We start from the raw sequence: 26,188 nt of genomic DNA, 5'->3' as shown, positions 1-26,188 counted from the left end.
AGAAGGACTGGCATGTCCCTGGTGTGGACATCTGTTCCAGGAGTTGTGGGACTAAAGCCAGGGCTAATGAGAGAGGCAGAAAACGAGGCTTCAAAGTGAGGCTGAGGTCTAACAGGAGGGGGCCCTGAAGGCCACCAGTGGAGTGATGGTCAGACTGTCTTCCAGAAAGGACAGAGCAGGGGAACAAAGTGGAGCTGGGGAGAGCGGTGGGGGCTCCCACAACAGTTCCTGAGGGCGACTATGCCAACAAGTCATTATCGATTACTGTCCATACCCAGCCGCCCAACCACTAAGCCTCTATGGACTTGCTGAATTTACAGACAGAGGTGAACAGCTCTGCTCTCCTCAGATGGGAACCCAAGCAGAGGAAGATTCTGGAATCACATTTTCAAATCTTGGACACACGGTGCAGTGCTCTGCAGACACTGCCTCTAGAAGCTGCCGGCCAGATTCTCGCCTTGGCCCGGATCTGGGCCAGCTGGAGACGGAAACACCATCGGGGCTGGGACTGGAGTCGGGACAGCTGAGCTGCTGCTCTTACTAAGGGGACAAGGGACAGAGAGTCCGCCCACCTGAAACCACTGACGTAGGTCCCAGACACACATCAGTCTCAACCCCTGCCTCCGTCCCTCCTCTGACAGCACAGACAGCCGTGCGACCGACCGTGGTCTCTGCAGGCAAAGACAGAGGGCCGAGGAGGGCAAGGGAGGGCTTCACCCACCAGTGTCTCTCCAAACTGGCTCACATTCACTTGGGCTTAAAGAAAGAGTGCAAGCGCCCCTACACTTTCTAAAGTCTGAAGCCAGCTCCTCAAGTGCGACTCCATGGCACGAAAGAGATTTACTTGATTCTTAAGTGTCGCAGGGACTCAAAAGTCCTCTCCTTGTGGGATGAGCCATGCACAGGTTGCCACGTTCCCTCAAAAACAAGAGCCCGGCGATGAATGTCAGTTACATTATCTTACATTACAGCCTCCTATCTTCTCCCTGCCACAAGGTCCCACAGGCTGTGGACTTTACCCCGTAGAAACACTACCCAACAAGAGGAAATGCACAGAGAATTTCTCTCTGTGCTCCAAGTTTTGCATGTGAAGAAAGGGACTGCTAGGTGCTTAAACAAATCCCACTGCGTTGCTATATGGGCACCCTAGGGTTTATCACATCACTACGCAAGAGTTTACAGAGAAAGTCAGACGGGTCTGGAAGAGATTACTTCAGTAACTGCTCTGGTAAAACAGAAAGTGCCAGACTTTCTAAGGTGAAGACATGTTGAAAGTAAGTCAAGCTGGTGTAAAAACGTGGTAATAAGTCACCAATGTGAAATCTGCCATATTTACCATGGTGGAAAGGGTCCAAAACACTAAATAAACTAGGAAGTTCTAAAAGCAGATCATCTGGTCATGGCTGAGTTTCCTAAACAAACTACTATCTTGGCTTCCCTTAACCACCCAAATGGTTTGGTCATATCCTACTGCTTCTGCAGAAAATGCCCTGCACCTGTTTGGAAACGGAGTCCAGCATTCTAAAGCACTTCTAAGAATTTACTTTCACAACTCCAAACTTCTGAGAGGTGGCCTCTCAGGACAAAAGTCAACACAGAGGAGAAATCTGAGATATATGAGAGGTGACACGCATACTCCACGGACAGAGGCATACTTTGTTCGGCAGGGCGGTGGGCCGACTTGCCCACATAACCACACATGTATTCTCTCTATACACCAGGGACTGTGTTTAGAGCCTAGGACTTGAACGCACTTTCAGAACTCTCAGTCTATGAATGGGAGAGCAGCGACTATTTACTGAGCATGGAACGCACACTGGTAGACCAGATGTGTTCTGTTCCAGCGGCTCCTCACAGACAGGAACAGAGAGGCCTGGAGAGCAGAAGGCACCTGCCACAGCTCCAAGGCACAGCAGGATTCAAGGCCAGGGCTGGCTGACCCAGTGCTCATGGGCTTTCCCACCACACCGAGGTGAGAGGGGTCCTAGCACAGCTCTGGCGGGTCCGAACAGCCCACAGACAGCCTGGTGGGCTCTGAGTGCAGCCACTTGGGCAGAAGTTCCAATCATCCCCATCATGATCATCATTATCAAGCCATACCTCTCGGGCCCATGGCAGCCGACAAACAAGCTGGCCTGCCTCACCCACATTCTATCAGCCTGAGCTGTAGGCTCAGAGAGGTTGGAGGACTCCATTTCTCTGCCCCTGGGCTTCTCAAAGGAAGCACACTGGACTGACTGCACAGTGGGATGCAGGTGGGCATTTCCGGACCAGTCTGTAAGGGCCGACCATTGGTCAGATTCCCATAGAGACCTGGACACACTGTGATCCAGCTACTCCAAGGACCAACTCAAACCTCTGTCTGACCAACAGCTAAATGTACTTCAGACTCCCCTGTACTCCACTAAACCAGAAGGTCCTAGGGCCCAGCACCTCCCTTCCCCTCGAGGGGGTCTTAGTTTCCTTATCTATAAAATGAGAAGTTTGACCTAATTGGTGATTTCCTCACCAAAGACCCCTTCTAGCTGCTCCCCACTTAAAGCGACACCTACAAAGCTTGTCAGTAGTTAAAAGGAAGAATTGAAAGGATTAAGCCATGCCGACGCATGGCGGTGGGTAGTTAGCATGTGCTAGTGCAGACAATCCTCCCAGCAACTCTAGGAGGCAGGCAGTACAGCCACGTGACAGGGGGGAAACTGAGGCATGGCCCAGCAAGCACCTCGCCTGGCCACAGCACCTGGGACGCACAGCGGAGCTGGCCTGACGCCATGCCCATGTGTGCTCCCAGACACAATGCTTCCCTTTGTAAGAGAATGAGGAAATAATGTCTCCTCTCAGACTCGCCACCTTGCCAGTCCCAAGCAAAGAAGCACCAAGTCTCCAGACCCCTGTGCACCTGACTTGGGTGGTTCAGGAAAGATTTCCTGTGTGATTGAGTCGGTTCATGATCTCGAGGGCCATGAGGGTATCTCAGGGGGCCTTATTCTCTGCTGTGCTCCCAGCCTAGCCCCACAGACTCAGGGTCTTCATTGAGGGACCCCGAGCGCTTGGAACAGGGCCTGGCACCCACTAGATGCTCCATCAGTATTTGCTGAATGAAGGACTGAAGAACTGCAGAGGTTAGATGCACTTAAGGCTTGTTCAAGAACCCTTTGGTATAAATTAGCATGAGACACACCAAGACTGGCTCAGAACCACAAAACTGGCCCCTCAGCAGTGTGTACCAAAGTGTCCACACCGCACCCTCCAGCCCCCCAGACAGAGAAGGAAGGCTCAGAAGCTGACCCAGGTCTGCTCTTCATCCCAGAGACCAGGTGAGCATCTGCTAGAGCCAGAGAAATGTCTGAACGTAAAGGCTGCCCGGCGAAGCGGTCATGGGCTCAGGCCCTGGAATCAGGCAAACCTGGCTTCCTACCCCAGCTCTGCCACTTGAAATTAGTCAGATGGTCCCAGGCGAGTCATGTAATTTCTGCGAGCCTCAGCTTCTGATGTAAAAATGGGACGAATGTTGGTACCTACTCCACAGGCTTGTTCTGAAGATGAAGCGAGTTACTGCGGTTCAGGGTGCAGCCCGTGCGTGTAGTTCATGGAGACGGAGAGGACATGGGTTGTGACTGTCGCACTAGAGCCGACGGAGAAGAGCACATGTGGGGTCCCCTGCTTGGGTGCAACCCCAGCTCTCCTACTAGCCCGTTGTGTGACCTCAGGCAGGTTGCTTCATCTCTTTGTGCCTCAGCTCCCCAGTACAGAACATGGGATTGACTGTGAAGACTAAATGAGTTATGTAAGTAAAGACCTGAGAATAATGCCTGGCACAAAGTAAGTAAGCACTCCATACTAGTGACTTAGCATTATTCTTAATTATTAATATTACAAGCATCCTTCTCCCTTTGTTCCAATACAGATTCCACCCTATCTCCCACTCCTCAGCCAAAAAGGTAGGTATGGGACTCAAGATAGGTTCATCCGAGGATCTTTCCTTCTTGGCTATGATCTTGAGTACAAAAGGTATGCACCAGCTCCCAGTTGGGCCAGGTTCTAATCTGAAAACCTGGGGAAGGCCTGGTCCTCTTGGAATGGGTGGAGGCCTGTGTGGGGCCAGCTGGGAGCTGCCTGCAGCCATGGGCCACTGAGCAGGGGATGCCGGAGGTCACCTGTTCTCTTCCTGGTGCTGGATTCTGCAGCATTTCCTTTGAGTCTGAGTCTCCCCTAGAACCTTCCAAGGTATCCCATTTTTGCTTAAGCTCATTCAAGTTGGATTCCTGTCACTTGAAACCAAAAGCGTCTCAACTAACAATAGCACTCAGCAACTGGCCGCTTCGTCATCACTAAATCCCACCCAGGAGGAAAAGCCAGCTGCACACTCCCAGTGAGCCCCAGACATCAGGGAAAAGTGAACATGTGCAGCAAGGTGTCCTGCAAAGTGAAGTGGTGGGAGGCCACTACAAGCCCCTGCCCCCATGGCTTTCCTGGGAGAGAAAGATGTTGGAACCAAAAATGTGAATAGCTCCATCCTGCGGCCCCTGGCTGGGAACCCAGCCTCAGACGTGGGTCCCCCTCACATGAGTGGTCAGAAAGAGGAAGAAGAGAAAGGGGAGAGGATTTCCATGGACTTCACAGTGGTGGGAAAAAACTCCAGGCAGTTGCTTGAGACAACTCTTTTCAGAGGAGGAAGGAAGGTGCTTAAGAGAAGGGAAACCACCTTGTCTGAGTAAATGCGTGACTCTTTCCCTGGTGCACTTGCCTTGAACTTGCAGCAAAGCCCTAGGAGCTGGATGCTCATCCAACGCATTTTCCAGTGGAGGAAACTGAGGCTCAGAGAGCTCAATGCCTAACTCATCAAGGTCACGCTTCTAGTGCCCGATGCCCGGTCCCCCTGCCAGGGACGCTGCCATGGAAGCCAGGATGCTTGGGCCCTGAGCCCGAGGCCTCCTCCTCACCCAGGCCCCTCCACTGCCACACAGGCCTGTGTTCCGACCACTCAAGGGAGATGGTCATGTGCTACTGCCCCTCGTTTACAACCCGCCTTCCACCCCTGCCCAGAGACAGCCTCCCAGAGGCAGGGGCTGCCTGCAGGTGCTGACGGGACAGGGAGCACCATGGATATCTGGAGGGAGTCCCTGGGCACGTTTCCTTCATTGGTTACTTTAATCCCCAAGAACCACGGTGTGATGCTATGGACATGGCATGTATCCGTGGGTTTTAACCAGGACATGCCTGCCAAAGCCCACGCGGAGTTTCCCAGGATTTGGGTTTGGTTTTTTTTGTTTTTTTTAATCCTCAGTCACCTTTCGCAAGAGGTTCTGACTTGAAAGGTGCAACTACAGTGCAGGACAAGGTACCATGCTCAACGGGTCTCGTCCTCCCACCACCTTCCGGGCCAGCACCGAAGACAGTCCACACCTGGACCCCCGGGGCCTTCCCACAGCATCTTTTCAATTCCCTCCAGGAAAAGAAGCTCCAACTTCAGGTGTGTTTTAAAGAGTTTCAGAGAAACAGAAACAACAAAAGAACAAAAGCCCAGCCTGGGAGCAAAATCACACCGATGGCCTCCCCACCTCCTGCAGCATTAGCCAGGGGGTGGACACACACCTCCGCACGCGGGGTCCCCAGCACCAGAGTCTGCACAGGCCTACGCCAAACACCCAGCAGAGTGAGGCCTATGCAGACGTCGGCTAGAGCAGAAGTGGGAGCTTTCAGCCTTTCCCCGGGACGACACTCCGGCCAAGCCGAGCAGCCTTGGCAGGGCGCGGGCTGTCCCTGCGGGTGTGCGGGAGGTTCGCAGTGCCTTCCAAAGAGGCCTCCCCCACGGACCCAGGCAGGCACCCACGTCACAGTACCACACGGCGCTCCAGCCCCCTGCCAGCTGGTGCACCTTCCTCTTTATTTTCCAGCAGCCGGTTCAGGCAGTGGCTGGCCCCCGTCACAGGGGACTATCCAGACAGGTATTTCCCTTGCTTTTCTTTTTCTTTTCATAGCAGTTGCTATTTAAATAGCTCTGCGATTTAAAAATCAATCAATCAAAAGGAACAGGCTGACTTTCCCTCAGGGCATGATTTGGTCGCGCCGCCCGCCCGGGCCTGGGTGTAATGGCCACAGGACCCAGCCCTGCCTGGTGCTGGGGTGGCACGCAGTCCACAGGAGGCCTCCGTGGCCAAGCTGGATCAGCTGAAAGGGGACGGAATGCTCTCGAGGGGTCCCATTTCCTGCCCCTGCCCCCACCTGGTTCCCTTTAAACCGGCCAGGAAATATCATTCAATGAGCATTTGCTGAGTGTCCTGGCAGACTGTGAAGAGCACCCAACAGCAAGGGAAGCAGGGGGACACAGGAAGCCGAGGCAGCAGAAGAAAGAACGCTGTGGCCGGGCCAGCCAGCCAGCACCTGGCCTCGAGGCCAGCCTCCCTGCCTCCATGTCCCGAGACGGCAGGCGCATCATTTTGGCACTGAGGCTCATTTGTTCTCCTCTGGGAGATGAGGTCTACCTTTGAAAGCTAGGCTGTGGATTAAATACAGCAGTGCCTGTCAAAGGCTAGTAACGGTGGCCACAGGAGAGCCACTGACAGGAGCCAGGAAGGGCAGGTGGCCTAAGGGCCTTGCACGGATTATTTCAGCAGAAGCTTACAACTTCCCTGTGCGGTGGGTACCACATCCTCAAGTTCAGAAGACGAAACGGAGACTCAGAAATGAAAGCAGCTGCCCAAAGTCACCCAGCTCACAGGAATGAGAGCTAGAACACACACCCAGGCCAGCCAGACTCCAAAGTCCTCGCCTAAATGCCGAGCTCGGGGCTGCTGGCTCTCCACTCCGCAGGCGCCCGGAGAAAGGAGGGGGAGTTTGGGCCGAGAGGATTTAGGAAGACTTTCTGGAGCAGGCAGGGCTGAGTCCAGGCCCTGGAGATGGAGAGAGGCAAAGAGGATGAAGACAAGCCCTGCAGACCAGAAACACCAGAGCAAGGAGTGGGAGGCAGAGATGGCCAGGCGGGCGGGCAGAGCACTGCGGCAGAGACCGGCCCACTGGGGGAGGAGAGGAAGCGGGGCTGGCCTGAGGGCAGGATGGGCCGCCGCAGCCGTCCTCCTGGGGGCCATTCCACCTAGGGTCTTTCTCACCCACACCCCAGAGACACTCCTGTGTCTGTGCCCTCGGTCCTAGGACGGTCCTGGAGGGAGCCAAGAATCACAACCGTAAAGGCGCAATAACCCCTCCATCCGCACAGCAGGCCCAGCCCCCAACTCGATGAGCAGGTGCTTTGCCAGGCCCAAACTCCAGCACGCTCTGGGACGCCAGGAATCTGAACACTGCCACGTGCCCACCAGTATCACCACCGCCACCCAGTCTTCAAGGCTCCCCAAGGCAGAAGAGGTAAAAAGGGAGCTGTAGGCCATGAGCTCATTAGGACTGGCTCCCTATCTCACTGGACTTCTATTCCCCACACCTGCCAGGACATTACAGGTATTTCCTCAATAACAGCTTGCTAAGCTGAACTAAACAGAAGATTCTTCCGCTTAAGCGACAGCTCTGGAGTTTGAGAGTCTGAATTCAGGTCTGTCCTGGAGCCCTGGGCTTTTCCTGCCTTTGCGGGAAGGATCCTCTGCCTCTTTGCCCCCTAGAAAGGAACTGCCTCCCGCCCCCAGCAGTCGCTACTTTGGCACCCCCAGGAGCTCCCCTGCACCTCGGATATGGTTCTGGGCCCTTCAACTAGGGCCTGCTCCTCCTCCTGGGAGAAGCATGGGTGCCAGCCTCCTCCGCCTGCATTGGCAGGTATCCCCAAGGAGTGTCTGTGCTCAGGCTCGGCTGTGGCTACAGTGCTGTCCCCACTGTCTCCACTCCCCACAAGCCCAGAGCACAGAGCCACGGCCTCAGACCCACGCAAAAGGGAAATGGGAGTGGAGGTGATTTAAGCAAGTCCCATCCCTGGTTCAAGCCCATTGTCCTGTGCTTTTTTGGAGGAGGTGGGGTGGGGGGCAGAAAGCAGAAGCATAGAGAGGTCTGTTGGTCCCATGGTCTCCTCCCAGCCCTCCTCAGGAGAAGGGCACAGGGGAACAGATGGAGAGCCTCCGTGGATCTGAGCCTCCAGACTCAGGCTTCCTGGGATGGGCAGGGGACCACCCATTCCCTTACCTTCTGCCTGTGAGTCTGTGGACAGATTACTGAACTCTGCGGAGGCTCGGTCTCCTTATCTATTAAATGGGGATAAGAACCGATGACCACAGGGGACAATTGTAAAGACTGAGTAAAACATGAATGTGAATGTGCTTGGCTAACTGTAAAGCACCCTTAGAAACATCAGATTCCATAGTCCTGGGAGGTGGGATGTGCAGGTGAGATTATGCGGCTGCTATCGAAGTGGAAACTAGGATCCCATTCCATTTGGCAAACGTCTTTCCACATCTTCTAGGACAAGGCACTTGTCTCCAGGGGTTTCAAAACAAACAAACACTAAGACTTATTCCCTGGTCTCAAGCACTCATAGTCCGGTGAAGAGCTACACCGACATTTACATAATAAGGCAAAACTAGATGCTCCCGGAGGGCCCATGCAGAGAGGGTGGGACATTTTATTCTGGCCTCAGAGGTCAAAGGAGGCTTTTATAACATTATAATATGTTATTAGCATAATATTAACTCTCAGGGCTTGCTGGGGCCAGGGAATTCTGGGTATTTGCATGGCTTACCTCATTTAATTGTCATAAAATCCCCATGAGTGGGTTTGCAGATAACAAAACTGAGGCACAAAGAAATTCACTCCTATCCTGGCCTTACAGGGCTGCTAAGTGGTGGAGCTGGGCTTTGCACCCGTCAGACTCTGCTCCTCTGGCACACCAGGGGCTGAGTCAACCAAGACAGGTCTCAGGCAGACTCTCTCTGTGGCTGAAAGGCTCTGGGGGATGAGTCACTGAGGGAAGGTGCTGACTTACCCACAGTATCTCCCACCCATGTGCAACTCTGACTCTGGGTCCAGGGTCCTGCCTCTGACACTGCTCCTGGTCTATCTGCGAAGTTGGCCATGGCTTTGTATCCCCCAAGGCTCCATGTCACCACCAATACCAAGGGAGACTGATGTAGCCTAATTGTCAATGTACATTTACATAACAGATCACTCATGGAATAATTATTCTTATTATAAAAGGTAGTTCAATATCAGAGACGGGGGAAAAAAAAACTCTCAAATCCTGGCTCTGCACTTATTGGCTGTGTGACCTTGGGCAAATCTTAGTGTCTCTGAGCCTCAGTTTCCCCATCTGTAAGATGTGGTTAACAATGCTGATCTCGGGCAGGTGTTGCAAAGATGAAATGAGATAGTATATCTAGTGCACACCATAGGCACGATAAGCAATGGTTAAATAAATGACCTTACAAAGGATCTCCACTGGAAAATCATTTTCTGCACGATAATATCTGGTGATCATAGTACTTTTAACTCATATTCATCTGCCACTAAGTTAAATCCATCACAAGCATTACCTCATTTAGTCCTTAAAAACCTAATTTTCTTCATTTGACTTAGCTTTAGGACCACAGAAAAATATGCCCAACGCATTAATTTTACTGACACACACCTATATATGGAGAGAGAAACAGCATAGTCAGACGAGCTAATACTTCCTGGGCACCTCCCATACACCAGGTACTGCTGTGAGCATTCTACAGTCAGTAGCTTAGTTCGTCCTCTCAGAGTGCACCTACAGGTCAGTACTACTTCCTTTCACAGGGCTGGGGCTTGAAGCACAGAGCGGGTAAGTAACTTTCCCAAGGCCACTTTGGCAGGATTCGAACCCAGAGCCCACATTCTTAAGCACTACAGTATTCTAAAATAAAGAAAAGTCACAGCAAGAATGCTGAACGGACCCCAGGCCCCAAATTCTAAGAATTTCAGCGTACTGCTCCCCTCCAAACTAAACTCTGCCATCGTTCCCCTTCTGCCGGTACCTGCTCCCCCCCGCCCCGCCCCCATCCCACTGCTCTTGCTTCCCAGCTCTACCCCACTGTACCTAAGTCAGAGGTGTCAGACTAGCGGATTTTTGTGGGCCCTGGTCATCTGGGACCTCAGCTCCCTATATCCCATCCTCTACAAAGTCACAAGGGACACCTCACCTCACCGCATGGCACTCTTCTGCTCAAGCACACTCAAAGGCTCCCCGCTGCCTAGAGCCGAAGCCCTCAGTGCGGGGAAGAGGATCAAATGGGGACTCAAGATCCCTGCAGGATCTGGCCTGGCCTCCTTCCCTTTGGCCCCAAACCTCTCTTTTGCTGGCTTCTCAGTCCCAGAGGCAGGGCAAGTCAGTAAGCTCTTTCCCACCACTCCATCGAAAATTCCAGCCTTCTCCTCAACTGTTTCCCTCCAACTACACCCAGAACATCCTATCTTTTTCTCTCTTCATCCACCTCATGGCCTGGCCTCATACATTTAACCTAATTATTTATGGTTTCTCTCCCTGTCCTAGAACTTAAGGTCTATATGGCAAGGGATTTTACCTTTTTTTCCCCTTCTGTAACCAGAGCACCTAGAACAGCTTCTGGCAGAGAATAACAACTCATAAATATCTGCTGAGTGAATCGACATTTGACATGCCTAAGAAGAAAATGTGCAAACAACAATGGTGGGGGAATGGCTAGCATGCCTCTGGCCTCCTTCTCCGCTCCTGAAGACATTTCTGGAACAGAGGCTGTAGATGCCTAGATTAAGACGTGTGGCAGCCAAACCCTTTCTTGTTCATTCTCCCTAGGATTTACAACAACAGTGCCCTACGAGACCCTGGGCCCACAGTCTCCCATCTCTGTTCTGAACTTAGGTGCGTGCATACACATGTGCGTGAGCATGTGCACACACACACTCTCTCTCCTTGCCTTATTGAAGGCTGTCTGCCTCTGTCCTAAACTCACATGTCCAGCCTCACCTCCTTCTGCCCACCTTCAAACCAAGCCATTTCCCATCTCCCCAGGCCTCTACACCCACTAGAAATGCTCTCCTCTTCCTTCCACGTACCCATTTGCACTTCATGGAACCTTCTAGATCCAGATCAAAGGCAGTCTTCACCTCTCCCCAGACTCCTTCTTTCCCTTCCAAGCTTTCCAGGCCCTCTCCAGCCCCTAGAAAACCACCCACTGCTATCTCCACCATCATATGGAATTAGTCATGAAGTTGTCTTGTGATTTGCCTTCAATGATCTGAACCGTTACCACAATCTCCTACTTCATTTTTTTTTTTAAACATGTATGTCTTGTTTTCTTGAGTATGTGGTGAATGTGCTTTGGAGTAGAGGTGAGGCTGGGCCTACCCCCATTGCCATCCCCATATCACAGGGCCCAGGCCACACAGTAGGTGCTCAAAGTCGGCTTCGCAATCACCTGCCCAAGGTAAACAAGTCACTTTCCTAATCAGGTCGTTTCCTCAGTTCCAGGTGCCCGGACTGGCTTCTCCCAATGGCCTGCATTTTTTTCTTCAGGGTCTGCTCTGATCTTGGTTATCTGCAAGGCCAGTTATGGGCTTCTGTTTTCAAAGGGTGTTAGACCCATTCTAATCGTGCTCCCCTGAGCTGGGCAGATGAGTATGGTGGAAGAAATGATCTGTGAAGTCCTGCAGGTCTGGAGAAGGAAAGTGCATCATTCTTGGAGGCAAACCCAGGCAATCAGAGCATTTCAGCTACCTCAAGTCCCGGAATTCAACAGGGGGAAAAGACTACAGTGAGTTGTAGGTGAGTCATAGAGGAAAACCAACACTTGAGGCCCAGGTGTACCTGTTGAGCACCAGCTCTTAGTAAACTGTGATTATAAGAGGCAGCAAAGTCTCAAGTTCCTTCAGAGCTTCAAAGGAGAGAGTCAGGGAGGAGGTGGTTTACTCAGACCCCCCATGTGCCAGGCTGTAGAAGAGGGTCCCCTTGCATCCCTACAGCCAGGTTAAGTGGGCTGTCACTAGCCCGGTGCGCACCTGAGGAGCAGAGGCCCATTCGGTAGGAGGCAGAGCACTGACTGAACCAGGTGAGTCCCGCTCTTTCCACAGTCCCCCAAGCAGCAGTCCTAGGTTGTCTGTGGTTGGGTTTTTATTGGTTTTGTTGTTTTAAATTTTGGGTAGGAAATACATTCAAAAATCAAAACTCACTAAAGTATACAGGAAGTGTGTCCCTTCTACCGCAGCTACCCAGTCTGCGCCCGCTCCGAACCTGGGAATGGCTCTCATTGCTTACGCCTCATCCCTGACAATGTTTATGTATATACACACAAATACAAATATTGATTCTTTTCTTTACGTAACTGATATACACTTCTCAGTGCCCAGCTTTTATCTCTTAAAGGGATGGACTTGGGATAGGGCCTGGAGACAGAGGATCCCTATGTAACAAAAAAGCATGAAAGAGGAAAATATTCTGGAGAACACAGGTGTGCTCAGAGAAGACCTGAGGCCTAAAGGGAAGGTCCCCATGGGCACCATGGGGTGGTGTCAGTTGCTGATGGGATCTCAGGCCAGCCAGAAAAGAGCTTGGGTGGTGGGTGGGAGCATGGCAGGGCGGGGAGAGGAAACACCACAAGGAAGTCCTGAAACCCCACTGGCTGAAATATCCGGCTGGCCTCCCCTTCCAGGAAAGGGAGGAAGTATCCTTAGAAACAGGACTAACTGATTCCCACAACAATGGCAGAATGGGTTACTGACCAGGAGGACACAGGAACTATGGAGGAAAAGCAATCATTTCCTCTGAAATTTATGAGAGACCAAGAAGGGGGAAGTTGGTGCCTGAGACTCTCACAGACTTCAAATGGCTGTGAGCACGGAAGGGCTCTAGGACCTGAGATTGAGGAAGTCAATGATTCAGACTCCAAAGCAGCTCCAGTTCTGCAAAGGAGTGAGGGGGGAGGGGCAGTGAGGAGGAGGGTAGGGAGGGAAGGAGAGGAAGCGGGAGGAGGAGAAGGGGGAGGGGCCTTCTAGGTAGCAAGCCGCTCACCAGAGAGGTTGAGAGCTGGGCTCTGGGTACAAATGGGCTAGACTCCAACTCTCCCTCTTGCCCTAACTGTGAAACCTTGAGCAAATCAGTTAACCCCTCTGTGCCCTAATTTCCTCACTGGTAAGTGGGACAAATGACAAGATCCACCTCATGGGGTTGGCACAAGAATTAAGTGAGTTCATGTTTACAAAGCCCTGATACCAGTGCCTGGCACGCAGACAACTACAGAACATGTTCCGGAACAGGAGCCGTGTGGTTGCACAGGGAGCCCCTGACAAGGCCAGCTGTTGGAGCCCACGACCCGTCACTGGAAGGAGAATGCATAACCAAGAAAACCCTAAGACAGTGATGAGAGGCCTGTCCCCGCCTCAGCCAGAGGAGGCAAGCCTGGGATGAGCTCAGGCTGCACAGCAGAGGGCAGAGGGCAGGAAGGTCTGGGGGGTCATCTGGAGCCAAGAGGTCGAGGGACAGAAAGGGGCCCTGGGAAGTCAGACCTGGGCTCCCACTCCAGGTGCCTTGGGGCCCCTCTCCCAAAGAGCCATCTTTTGACTGACAGACAAAGATCCAACACTGAGATGAGAAAGGGAGCTGGGATGGGGGACAAGCTTGGTTTCTAAAATACATCTATTTAGATATTTCCAGTGACTGTAAGTCCCCTGGCCCAGAGCATTGGAAACTCTTGCAGATGAGTTCCGGCTGAACTTCCGGCTGCATCGCTGCGGGGCAGCCCGGGGACACCCGAAAGCAGTCTGGGGGCCTCTCTGGGAACTGACAACACGTGCTGTCAGCCAGAGCCCACTTCCTCCTGTGACAGGATCTAGAGGGAGATGGAAGACTGCAATAGCCGTGGCCTGCCAGATTCAAGAAGACATGTGACCAGAAGTCAGAAAAGCAAACGGACAGCGACTCAGGAAAGGGGCAGCCTAGACTGCCATTCCCAAAGCATGCTGATGAAAGATGTCACGGTGCCTGAGGGGAGGTCTCTAGTAGCAAGCCAGAGGGCTCTCTCCCGAGAAGCATTTTATCAGCAACTCGGATGATGCTACGGAAAGCATATTTTTTAATTTAATTTTATTTATATTCAATGAATTAACATATAGTATATTATTAGTTTCAGAGGTAGAGGTCAGCCATTCATCTGTTGTGGACAACACCCAGTGCTCATTGTATCATGTGCCCTCCTTAATGTCCATCATCCAGTTACCCCATCCCCTCACCCCCCTCCTCTCCAGCAACCACATGGAAGGCATACTTAAATAGGATCCTGAAAGAGCTCAATGGACCATGGATGCACCGAATTTAACAAAGTGGAAATTTAATAGAAATGGTTGTTCTGAATCAGATGGGAAGAAAATAGGAGGCTCTGCATTTAAGTTCTAAAGCCACACACGTTCAGGACAGAGAAGATGCAGCTGAGCAACACCACATGTTAAAAAGATCTGGTCAGCAGTAATGTCAGTGAGTCAATGGTGTGATATAGCGGCCAGCAAAGCTGATGCAATCCTGGGCTGCATTAAGAGGAGTAGAATGGCCTCAACCAGGGAGGTGATGGCTCCCTTCCTCTGCTGTGGCCATACCACACCACGGATAGCATACGTGGCCTGGGCACTGTATAAGAATCTGAACACGTGGGAGTTTGCTCAGAGGAGAACCACCAGGAAGATAAAAAGAACTGAAACCACATCACAGGTTGTTAACCTAGAAGAAGACTCGATAGAGAGAACAAGAGGGCTGCCTTTAAATATCTTGTTTTACTAATTATAAGATGCATACTTTTCAATTATAAAATGTCTGAAAGCAGAATGTATCTTCTAGCCCCTTAACATCTAAGATTGAGAAATGTATCATCAATTTACCAAAATATAATAATATGTCAAAAGAGCCACAAAGATGGCAGAGTCAAAAAGTGAATTAGAAGAATCAGATTCTAAAACTGAAGAGGTTTTAGAAATGCCTAACCAATATGTTTTCCTTTTTATGTACATACAAGTGTTATGGGATATAAACTTATGTCTAAAGTCTAAAAAGATTCTTCTCTCAGTAAATATAAAACTTTTCAGTGATAACAAAGCATCATTCCACAATTTAATTGGAAGCACTTTTTCTTTCTTGAAGGTACACGAAATAGTGGTACTTCTTCCTATCGGTGGTATCACAGACTGGATTTAAAAACCATATCTGAGGAGGTGGACATGTGGAAGGAAAGAGAACGCTCATTCTCTATGACTTCAAGAAGGAAGACTGGGACCAAGTGCCAGAAGCTACCAGGAGCCATCAGGAGGGGACAGGAGGAGCCGTCCAAAGATGGAACAGGTCAGCTCTGATGTGCAAGCCGAGGCTGGACCACCACAGTGGAGAAATCAAGCACCAACAGAACAGCCCTGTGGCTCCGAGGTCTGATGGCGAAGATCTCGCCACAAAGGGAAAGGCGCCTCATCTGTCTTCATTGCACACATAGGTGCTCTGACTGAGCCTATCTCTTAACAAGTCACTACTTAAAGGTAGAAGCCACTTAGGGAACAGGACTGAATGGGAGGCCAGAAGCAAAGAAGAGCCCTGTCCACATCTATGCTCTCAGACTCCATTGGGCCAATTCGGGAGCAGACTCGAGGAGGAAGGGCGTCTCTGCCCCCTAGGTGCCAGGCACCATGATAGGTGTGCTGGGCACACTGCCCCATTTAATCCTCACAGCCACCCTGAGTGGTGAATATTATCACTCCCATCTTATTGAAGAGACACTTGAGGCTCAGAGAAAGGAAGTGGCTTGCCAAAGGTTTTACAACTCTAAAAACCATGGTCAGTGGGACAACATGCTTCACAGAAAGGAAACTCCAGAAGTCTTGGTTGCAGAATGAATAAATTGAGCAATTAACTGATCAGTCAATGAACCAATGTGGTCTCATATTGGTAGCACTAATACTAGAAAAAAGAAAGACGAAAGCTGATTCCGTGTGTGCCCCCCACCCCAACCGTAGCTCCCATGGGCACTGAACTCATGCCCTTTGCTGATTGCAGGAGCGATTTATCCCATCACATACAGCAAGGGTGTTCCTGAGACCTCTGTGGCAGAGAACGGGTGCTGGAAACCCTGCTCAAATGTCAAAGCCTTAAGCACACCAGGTTGCCATGCCTCCCACCTGCTAGGTTAACACTGGAGCTAGTGGAAACTGAGCTCAGTTTCTGCCCCCTCCCCATGGCCAGGTGTCCAGAGGGCCGGGGGGAAAGGCTGGGGAGTCAGCCAAGCCCCTACATGTTCCAGCTGCCTGGAAACATCAAGTCCTGCCCCACCCACATGCCCAAGCTTCTTCCTCCACTGGGGAAGTAAACCCAAAGTGTGCACCAGAAACCCAGGGCAGCACCCACCTGAATGGGGATATTTGGGTGCTTGTGAGACCACTTCAGAGGCTGGCCCACAATGCTCCACGAGCGTCTGACAACTGCAAACCCCACCCCCACCCCCACCACAGCGCTTGGGGCTGGCCCGATTCCAGCCTTCCACACCGCCCCCAGGCAGCCCCCATGTTTCTACCACGTGGCTCCCTGAATGTGCCCTCACTTTTCTACATTTCTGTGTGCTATACCTCTGGCTATCTCTGTCTATGGAAATCCTATTTTCCAAGGCCCGTCTTAACCACCAAGTGCCACCTCCTCCAGGAAGTACCCCTGGTTCCACTGTGAGGCTCTCCAAAGCACATTCCACACTCTACCTTGCTATGTGGGCATCTGCAGCTTGTCTAATGCACCTCCGTGCATTAGGTGAGGGCTCCGCTCCTGTCATTCACTGCAGCATCCCCAGCACGGCAGCTGCACACTGAGCTCAAGAGCCTTGGTCGAGGTGCTCCATGCCCTCCCTGACGGCACCCTATTAACAGTCCTGCTTCCCTCCTCCACCTCTTCCCAGCTAACTCATCCCCTCAGGTTCAGCCCTCTGCTGACAGCTAATCAGAGATAAGCTAATCTGTCAACATATCCTTCCCAGTTAAATTCTACATTTTTTATAAAGGGAAGACAAGGACTGGAAACAAAGGTGGGAATTTTAGGCCCCAAGGCTCTGGCGGAGGTATTTTTGTTAAGGAAAGATCTTGCACCAAGCAATTGAGCAAGCCATGCTACAAGTGTATACATCCTAAACTGGAAGAATGCCAGAGCTGCGAGAAAGGGGGCAGGGCTCTGCCCCCAAAAGGGAAGGCCAACTGCAATTAAAGCTGCCCAAGACAAACCACAGGATCATGGCTGGGCAAAAAGGGTGGAGGGAGAACAGACTTGACTCACACCTGGCTGGGTGACCTTGAGCAAGGAACCACACCTCCCTGGCCTCTGCTCAGTACCAATAGACCTCTGAGCCTCGGTTTCCCCATAAGTAAAAACTGCAGTGGCATGAGTGAGAGCTGGGTGATCTCAGAGGGCCCTTCCAGTCTGACATCCCAAGGTCCTGTGACTCATGGCCTCCATCTCTCTCTCCCTCCCTCCTGGGAGGTCAGTATCATTTGAAACTACCCTAGTTCCACTCCCTGCTCACCTTGAGCCCCACCTGAGTCCAAAGACAAAGGCAATGCTAAAGATCTCCCAGCCAGTCAGCAGGCAGCATGGGGGGGAGGGCGGGGTTTGCCACCACAGGTGAAAGGAAGGGTCAGCACTGGGGGCAGGTGTTGGTTTCTATGGACACAGAAATGCTCCTCATTCGTGCTGCCATCTGTCCCAGTCTGGAAAAAGACAGCTGGTCGCCTTTGCTTCCCTGACCTACCTTTTTAAGAGATTACAATTGCTTGCCAAATTTAAGTGCTGCTCTAAAATCAGGACATATAAGGTCTCTCAGCCTGGATCGGAAGGGTTCAGAATGGGTAAAGAGCAGGAACGATGCAGAATAAAGCTTGGAGGCAATCTAGGCTGCTCTGTGCAGCCATGCCAATTAAACATCTTTAAAAATAGCCTCCCTCTTCTCTCGTGCTGAAGATAAAGACGAAGTTTCAGCAATAACCAGACATCTGCTAGGAGCTTCTGAAGAGATCACAACATAAACACCCTGGAGAGCTGCCATAAACAGCCCAGAGCCCTCTCCAGGAGGCCAGCAGCGTCCCGCTCACCACTGGGGTTGGGGAGGGGCACAGAAGGAGGTGGTGCGGAGAGGCTGGGCTCCCCAGGGCAGAAGGAGGTGGTGGGGAGGAGGAGCTCAACCAGACAGAAAATGGAGAACTGTCTACCTTCTGCAGGGAAGTTAAGAGGTCAGGAACCCACCAAGAGAAAGATTTCCAGGAAGCCATCTAGAGGATTCCAGGCCCGTTCTGAAAATGGGTCACTCCTTAAAAGTGGAAGTAAAGACATCTTTGAGTGCCCACCTCTGCAGGGTGCTTCCCCCCAAAAATATTTTAATTACATCTCTACATCAACCCTTTGAGGTAGGTGTAATGACCTCCTTTATATAGACTAAAATACTAGTGTTCGTGGACTTGCCCAAGGCCACATGGCTAGGATTCGAACCCAGGTTTGTCTTAGTAGGATTGTTTGTACCTATTATCACAGAACAGGCCCTTGAGGTTTCTCCCCAATGTCCAGGCTCTCTACATCCACAAATCTAACACCAGGAGATTCTGCATGAGGAGAGGTAGCAAAGCAGCAGGGAAGGGCAATAGTTAAGCTTTGGCCAATTGAAAGAACCACCGAGTCTCAGCAGCCGTGTGGGCCCCACTCTGCGTTCTGGGTGCTTCCCAGCAGATCCAAAGAGGAGCAAAGGGGGAGACAGGCACAAATCAATGCCTAGATTCTGTCTGCCAGGATCCACAGGAGATTAGCGACAGCAGATGCCACTGAGGAAGAGAACAGAGGGCTGGAGGATGGGAAGGAGAGAGACTTTTCATTGAATTACCTTTGTCCTGAGTGAATGAGTATGTTACCCTCATCCATGCATGTTGGGGGGGAGGGTGAGTACCCTGCATCTGTGTGTATCTGTGTGTGGGTGGGTGAGTCATTTTTTTAAGACAGTCCAGGATGTCAGGTACAAGATAACAGACACACCCAGGCTAAAGATGGAAACCTGGAGCAGGCAGGAGTGCTGGGCCCCTGGCTGCCACAAACTGAGGACCCAGCAGAATCCTGAGACCTCATCCAGAGCCTCCTCCTTCCTTCCAACAGTCCTGTCCTGCAGCTGCAGGCAGACAGGTGACAAGCTCTCCTGGCATGGACCCCCTAGTCCCCAAGGCCCCCACCATTTGCCCAAGCCCCATAGGACATTCCCTGAGGAAAGAGATGGACCTAGTCCTCTCTCTGAAGTCTGAAAAGAGGCCTCCCCAGTGGCCCCGTCTATTCCTCTGTTTTCCCTTTCATCTGCTATCAGACCCCTACCTCCTTCAAGCAGGGGTTTCCTCACCTGCCCTTTGCATCAAGCTGTGCAGAAGCCCCTCTGTCCTGATACTCGGAGCTTTCGGCAATCTGACCTCACAGCAGGCATGGACTCCACACGCTACACCTCAGGACCCCCTTCTGCTCCTCCAGGGTGAACAGCTGTCCGGCAGAGGGGTCAGCGGCTCTGCCAGGCCCCCAGCAGGCCCTGGGCCCACTCTGCTCCAGGCAGCAGCTCTCCCAGGGACCAAAGGGCCCAAGTGACTTTTTCCTGGAACTCCTTCATCCTCCCCTACACCTCATCTCCTGGCCCCGGGTCCAAGTTAAACTCTGCGATGCTGCAAATCTTTACTTGTTACAGTCAGTACTCAGATACGTAGCCAAGGCCAGCCATTCAGAGTCACGAGAGCAAAGCCATGGTTTCTGCATCTGCTGTAACACACTGATATGAGCACGGCAGGGCCAGAACGGGATGTTCCTAAACTCCCACTCCCGCCTCTGGCAGGGCTGGGCTTCGAGACTGGGTGTGGCAGGAGCTCCGGCCTGCAGACGTCCCTAAAACCTTCTCTTGGGGCAGCTCGGAGATCACAAGCCACCATCCAGCTCCTCACTACCCTCCTCTTGCTGCCTGAAGAAAGGACATCTGCACTGGACATCCCTCACTGCGGGGGAAGGAGAAAACCCAGGGCCCCAAACCAGCAGGAAGCAAGTCCCTCTTCGGGGACCCACCAATACCTGTGTGTTCCCCAAAGAGCAATCTGACCCGGCCTTGCAAGGAATGCCAGTGCAGCCAGGGATCCCAGCTGGGAGGTGGGGATTCAGGGTGGGGCGCAGGCAGGGAAATTCCCCCGACACTCAGGGAAGAGAGAAACACTAGTGCAAACAAAGAACATACTACAATCCCAACCCTAAAAACATCAGCACTGTCCATGCACAGTTCCCAGCCAGCCACCATGGCAACAGGCCAGAGCTTCCTAGGATGAACTACAATAATATTTAGGTGGGTGGAGGGTACCAAGCAATTACATTTAAGAAACGATATCACACCTGGCCTTCACCAAAGGCTCCTCAGGGGTGGACACTTCCTCAGCAGTGGACAGAGAAGGGAAAGGGTCTCAAAAATCAGACTCCGCGGTGACCCAGTCTTGCAGTGAAAGTTTGTTTGTGACCAAAGGGCTCATGTCCCCTATCATCCCTGCCAGGCCTGAGTTTGCGAGACCAGATGATCAGTGCTTTAGAAAGGAGGAGATTTATCAGTGCAGACCAGCCATGTTTTCTACCTCTGGAGAAGATGCAGGGAGGAAACAGAAATGGTGGAGGGAGCGGTCAGCCATCCCCACCCCCAAAGTGAGGTCCGTGGGGTGTTTGGCTATCATGCACTTCCCCAAGAGGACAAGACAGGCCACTGGGGCCTGAAGCTTTGCCCTGCCTACCTGGCCTTAACAACCATGTCATTCTGTGTGCCTCTGATAGCTGAATAAAAAAAATCAAGAGCCTACCATTAGAACAATTTCAGGGAAACCAAAATGAAATTCTCAAGAAGGAAAGGGAGGAGGTAGAATGGGAAAGAGGGTGAGGCTGCATGGGTTCCATGGGTTCCTGTTTCCTAAGCCCCAGCTTTCTTGATTCCCTAATTTGAGGAAGCCCAGGTAAGTTCTTGAAGATAATGTCATAAAACAAATAAATAAAATAGGCAAATATCAAAATCCCAATGGCTCTGTGATCTTATCCTCATACATAGCTGTACAAAAATGCATGTATAATTTTGTCTACCCATCCACATTGAAGAAAATTCTCTTTTTTAAGGAAAAAGACACCAAGTATTTGGATTTTCCACTAGAAAAATGTTTTTATTGTAAAAATTTGGAGAAAATACTAAGATGACTAAAGATAAAGGAAAATAATCAACTGTAGCACTGCTATCAAAAAAGAAGGACTCGCCTGGTGGAAAAGACTACGTGAAAAACAACAACAAAAACCCAAGACAAAACAAACAACAACAAATAAGAAGAAGAAAAAAACAACTCCTCATTCTGAGGGCTGTTTGCAGAGGGGGCCCCTCGCGGGTGGGTCAGATCTTACGGAGATTTGACAGGGAATCCAGGAGTGACGCGTACCTTTTCCTTCCCTCCTGAGCCTCCCGTCTCCTTCAGTAGGATGCCCACAAAGGTGCCAGAGGCAACACTAGCTCTTCTCCGCAAACTCAGACAAGATACTGAAAGGTCATGAGTGTGCGTCGTTTGAGTAAGGCTCCACAACTGGCCAGGTGTGGGGCAGGTCAGGGGAGCTCGGCAAGGCACAAGGAAGGAGCGCTGCCCAGACAGAGGTGTGCAGAGGTCTCTGTGGAGCCCAAACGCCAAGTGTCTGGGTCAGAATGTGCTGATGCCTTTGGCTGAGTGAGTTGGGATTCCAAGCTCTGGCAGAAATGACCTCAGTCACCGTCTGCCCCACAGATGATCGGGGGAGACCGGTTGCTGATCAGGGCAGAAAGGCGGCCATCTGGGCTCCCCACCACAAACCAGAGCAGTGTGGTGAGCACAGCAAATAGTTCTGTTATTTCACAATGTGTACAGACTGATGCTTGCTAAGGAAACCTCCACACCCGATCAAGTCATCTTTTTTTTTAACCCTCTTATCTAAACACTGTCACAAGCAGTCACACAAGCCCAGGACAGGGTTTATTCACTCAAAATGCACTGCCTGAGTGGCTGCGACATCACTGGACAGATGCTCAGCTAGCCTCTGCCCCATCCCAGAGGCCACACAGGGTTCCAGCTGGGCACAGAAGTGGATTACAGCCTTGCAGGGGTTGCCGGCCAGTGGGGGAGGTGGGCACTTAAGACGGAGGGTCGTGGCTGGTTAAAAAGCGGAGGGAAGGCTGCTCCAGATTAAAATAGGCATAAAAAGACTAGCAACCAAATGTAGCATACAGACTTGGATCCTGATTCGAACAAACCAATTCCGAACGTCCTTTCGGAGACAATCCGGGAACTCTTAATACGGACAGATGAGACCGAAGAACTATTGCTCATTTTATTACATGCTATAATGGCAATGTGGTTACGGAAAAAAAAAAAAAAACATTCTTTTAAAAATAGATATATACTGGGTTAGATAGGGGCAAAATGACATGGTATCAGAGATTTGCTTTAAAATACTTCAGGAAGAAAAGACAGAAGGGGAGAAAAATAAAGAGATGAAGCCAACCCGGTGTAATCTTGATGACTGTTGAAGCTAGATAATGAGTATATGGGGCTCATTATATTATTGTCTTTATTTGTTTGAAAATGTTCGTGGATATGGTAAAATAGAGGATGGCAGTACACTATGGTGGACAGCTTAATGAAGACTGGTACAAAAGGCTAAGGGAATACGGAGCAAAGAGCAAGGAGGATTTGTAAGAACCAGGAAAGAAATCTGCTAAGTTTTGTGAGGGTTTTAAAAGCCATTTCATAGTGGGGTGGGAAGCCATGTTCACAAAGAATTATAACAGAAGTTGGGGACTAGTGAATGCAGCGAGGGAGCGGCCCACACCACCCCTCCAGACTACAGAGCACAGCCACCAGATTTTCCTGCTTCCTTCAGTCCTTAACTCACCACCTCAATCTCATTCATACAGACTGAGACCAGAAGCCTAGCTTGGTTACTCACTAGCCACGTGAAGCAAGCGGGGGAGGGGGGTACTTTCAACCTTCCCCAGTCTCAGTCGCCTCATCTATAAAATGGGGACAACCCCAGTCACTTCTTTGGAGGGCTAATGTGGGGACCTACTGATATAAACAGTGAAAATTCCCCACATGATGAACAGTATTCCCTTCCCTGGCTCTTTAAACAACAGAGACTTTTAGCCCTGGCAGGGCTTCTAAGACGAGCAATGTTCAGCCCAAATTTTCTTGCGTCCATACTCTACCCCTCCAGCCAGAATGAAGGCTCTCCACCAAGAAGGCAGGACCTCTACCCTTCAGAAGCAGGGAGTGAAAGGAACAGGTCCATGGTTGTTGACAGGCACACCCAGATGAGGGTATGGACGTGGGCAGAGAGAAGAAACACACCCCAATTATAGGCAGAGGAGGGTTACCCAACTGTTCCTTTGCTCCTTGCTGCTCCTGGGAATGGGCCTTCAATGAACATAGCTAAAACCAGCCTTAGTCCATAAGATGCTTTTTAGTAAAGTACAACTGGTTGGTATTAGGCTAATCATGATTTTCTTTTAGAAGAGAGGGATGAGCAGAAAGCCAGAGCTCCAGGACTGAAGAAGGAAGGTGGCACAGATAAGAAGATCTGGGGATCTCAATCACCTTACAACCATAACTAATATAGCTTAACAACTGTCCCCCCAAAACAAAACAAACAAAGTCAGGATCAGATCTAAGGTAGAGGTTATTTCAGCTAATAGTCTTCCTAGACTATCCCAGAAACCAACTTTCAGAGGTGAGACCAAGTCAATGGCACAGGCAGGCTTCCTCCCCAGCCCCGCACCCCCCATAGTACCCAAACACCAGCAGGTCAAATCCCTCCCCAGTACAGCATGACCAATACCAGCCATTCATCTCTGACCAGAGGACAGAGTGAGCAAGTGGTCTGCAGGTTGAACAACCTGGGCTAACCAGGGTCAGTTCAAGTGCTTTGCCAAAGAAGCAGCCTCTGAATCTTTAGACAGAATCTTTTCAAAGGCCAGGAGGCTCCAATCAGCACAAGGGAGTGCCATGATCCTGCAGACATCACTTTCTAGAGCCACAGGGCAGCAGGAAGAACACTGAATATAGTTCTGGCAGAGCCTGGTCCAAATCCTGGCTCAGCCACTTTCTGTGTGACCTTGGGCACTTATGCTACCCGAGTCTGTTTCCCCACATCTAAAATGAGGAGGGCAAAACTGAGTGTTTGGATAATAACCATGAAATCTGCTGCAAAAGTGCCACAGGGCAGGCCCTGTCTGTCCGTAGGCACGTAATAAATCTGTCTTCTGCCCAAAGGCAAGCTCTTCCTGCAAGAAGTCTTCAGAACATCAGTTGGGGCTGTCCTGGAGACTTGAGGCCCTCTTGTTGGCCCCAGGAAGGGGACAAGAAAAGAGCTGGTCCAGGTGCCAGGCACCCAGGCACATAAACACCAGAGGGCCAACCCGCTGCTGGCTTTCTTTCCAAGGGACCTGCCCACAAGGGGGCCAGCTAGTGACTTCACCCCCCGGCCCCCCACCGCCTGAAACCACAGAAGACTAGAGTGAGCAAGGGAGGCTGACAGCAAGAAGGTCCACATACTGCCACCTCAAGTCCCACAAGGCAGGATGGCCCTCCAAATAAAAGCTCTTTTGGCCTTAAGAACCCAGGTTACAGAATTAACAACGTGGAAAGAGGCACACGTTTACTCTGGTTTCAACACGCCTCTTCCCCATCCAGCAAAGGCTATGATTCCCAGCTCTGCGGGGAGGCTGGCCTAGGATAAAGTTAACCCCACTTGCTCCAGTCCGGAAGCCAGGTCAGCGGTGGCAGACGCTGCCGGCAAGACCCCATTTCTTCCCAGAGCTAGTACAGACGACGACAACGAAAAGGGAGGCGCAGACGCCCCCGCCGGGTGCTCCCAGGCCTGGGGTGCGCCTGGGCTGCTGGGGGATACACGACAGACAGGACAGCGCCGCTGTCCCCTGACCACCTCCACGCCCGGGCCCCAGACTCAGTCCCAATCCCAGCCCGCAGGCGGCCAGGCCACTGACATTTGGCCCAACTTAACTTCCTGTTGTTAAGGAGGGAGAAGAACCGCGGCGGGTAGGGAAGCGCCCAGTGAAGACCCGGGAAAGAGCGTGAACAGAGCAGAGCCCAAATTATGGGAAAGCAAAGTTTGGGGATGGTCTGCCCCTGTGGCATGCGGTACTGCGGGCGCGTCGCGCCCACTCCGTGTTGACGTTTGGGGATTTTCTCGGCTTAGAATTGCAGGGTTTGGGTGTTGGGGCGGAGTAGGAGGTAGTTCGGGGTACGGGTGGCAGGCTTTTATTGCGTTCTAATCGATTCAGAGACCTATCGGGCAGCCCCAACCTCCCCGGGCAGGGCCACCTGCTTGCCGGACGCCCCGCGGGGTGGGTTTGAAGCGAGAGATGCTGCGGCCGCACCTGACTGTCCCCGGCGCGGGCCAGGGCGCAGAGTCCAGGCTCGGCTGCCATGGTCCCCGCCCGCCCTCCAGACCCTCCCTCCCTGGAGCCCCGCACCCCACCCCCCTTACCGAGATCCGCGCCAGCCACCGAGCCTCGGGTCAGCTTCTGCCTTCACCTCGGGCCGCGCACGCGGCGGTCAGGACCCGCAGGCCGCCTGCGGAGCTGGGAGCTAGGGAGGCAGCCCCGCGCAGCCTTAGCCAGGCGAGCGCCTGCACTTCTGCGCCGCGCGGCTGACTGCGCTGGGGGCCGCCCCCATCGGCGGCGCGGCCAATGACAGAGCGGCTGGGGGCGCGCCCCGCCCCCGACCCGAGGCCCGCGGCCAATGGCAGTGCGGCGCGGAGCCCACCCCAGCTCCTCGCCCGCTCCGCCCCCACGGGGCCAGCTGTCACCGCGTCTGCCGGCGGGCGCACGTGGGCTGTAGCCGTGCCCCGAGCGCAAGGAGCCGAGGGCGCTCCCACCCAGACCAGCACAGGTCTGAGACCAGCGGGGGGCCGATGAAGGCGGGGCGTAATGGTGCTGCTAGATGAAAACCTGGGTGCTAGTATCCTAGTGTCGGCGGAGAGGCAGGGGCTGGACCTCAGGCTCCTTGGCCTGGGCAGCTGGAAAGCAAGCCTCAGTTTCCCCTTTTGGAAGTAAGGGAGCAGCATGGCACTTCCTGTAACAGCTGTGGACCTCCCTCCTTGCTTTTGCTCTTGACCAGCCGGGCTTCAGCAAACGCCCTGTTAGCTGATAGGCTCTTCCCCTCACCTGGACCGGCCTTGCTTAGAACGCCGCTA

General features: G+C 52.1%; 1 protein-coding gene across 4 annotated transcripts in view; it reads right to left on the bottom strand.

The window, feature by feature from the left end:
* MICAL2 (microtubule associated monooxygenase, calponin and LIM domain containing 2) overlaps nt 1-25,640 on the bottom strand; it is a 210,713-nt gene extending 185,073 nt beyond the window's left edge. For 3 of the 4 annotated variants that reach the window (XM_064577103.1, XM_064577104.1, XM_045894126.3), the window contains exon 1: nt 25,481-25,639. The gene's annotated coding sequence lies outside the window, so the exon portion shown is untranslated. Of the gene's footprint in view, nt 1-25,480 lie in introns of all 4 variants that reach the window. The other variant, XM_064577105.1, reaches the window with a different exon arrangement.
* Between the last annotated feature and the right edge of the window lie 548 nt (nt 25,641-26,188).

Source organism: Mirounga angustirostris, unplaced genomic scaffold (assembly GCF_029215605.1).
Source record: "Mirounga angustirostris isolate CCGP_5_RB_7025 unplaced genomic scaffold, mMirAng1.0.hap1 SCAF_13, whole genome shotgun sequence".
Taxonomy (NCBI): Eukaryota; Metazoa; Chordata; class Mammalia; order Carnivora; family Phocidae; genus Mirounga; species Mirounga angustirostris.
This window is presented reverse-complemented; position numbering and strand designations above follow the sequence as displayed.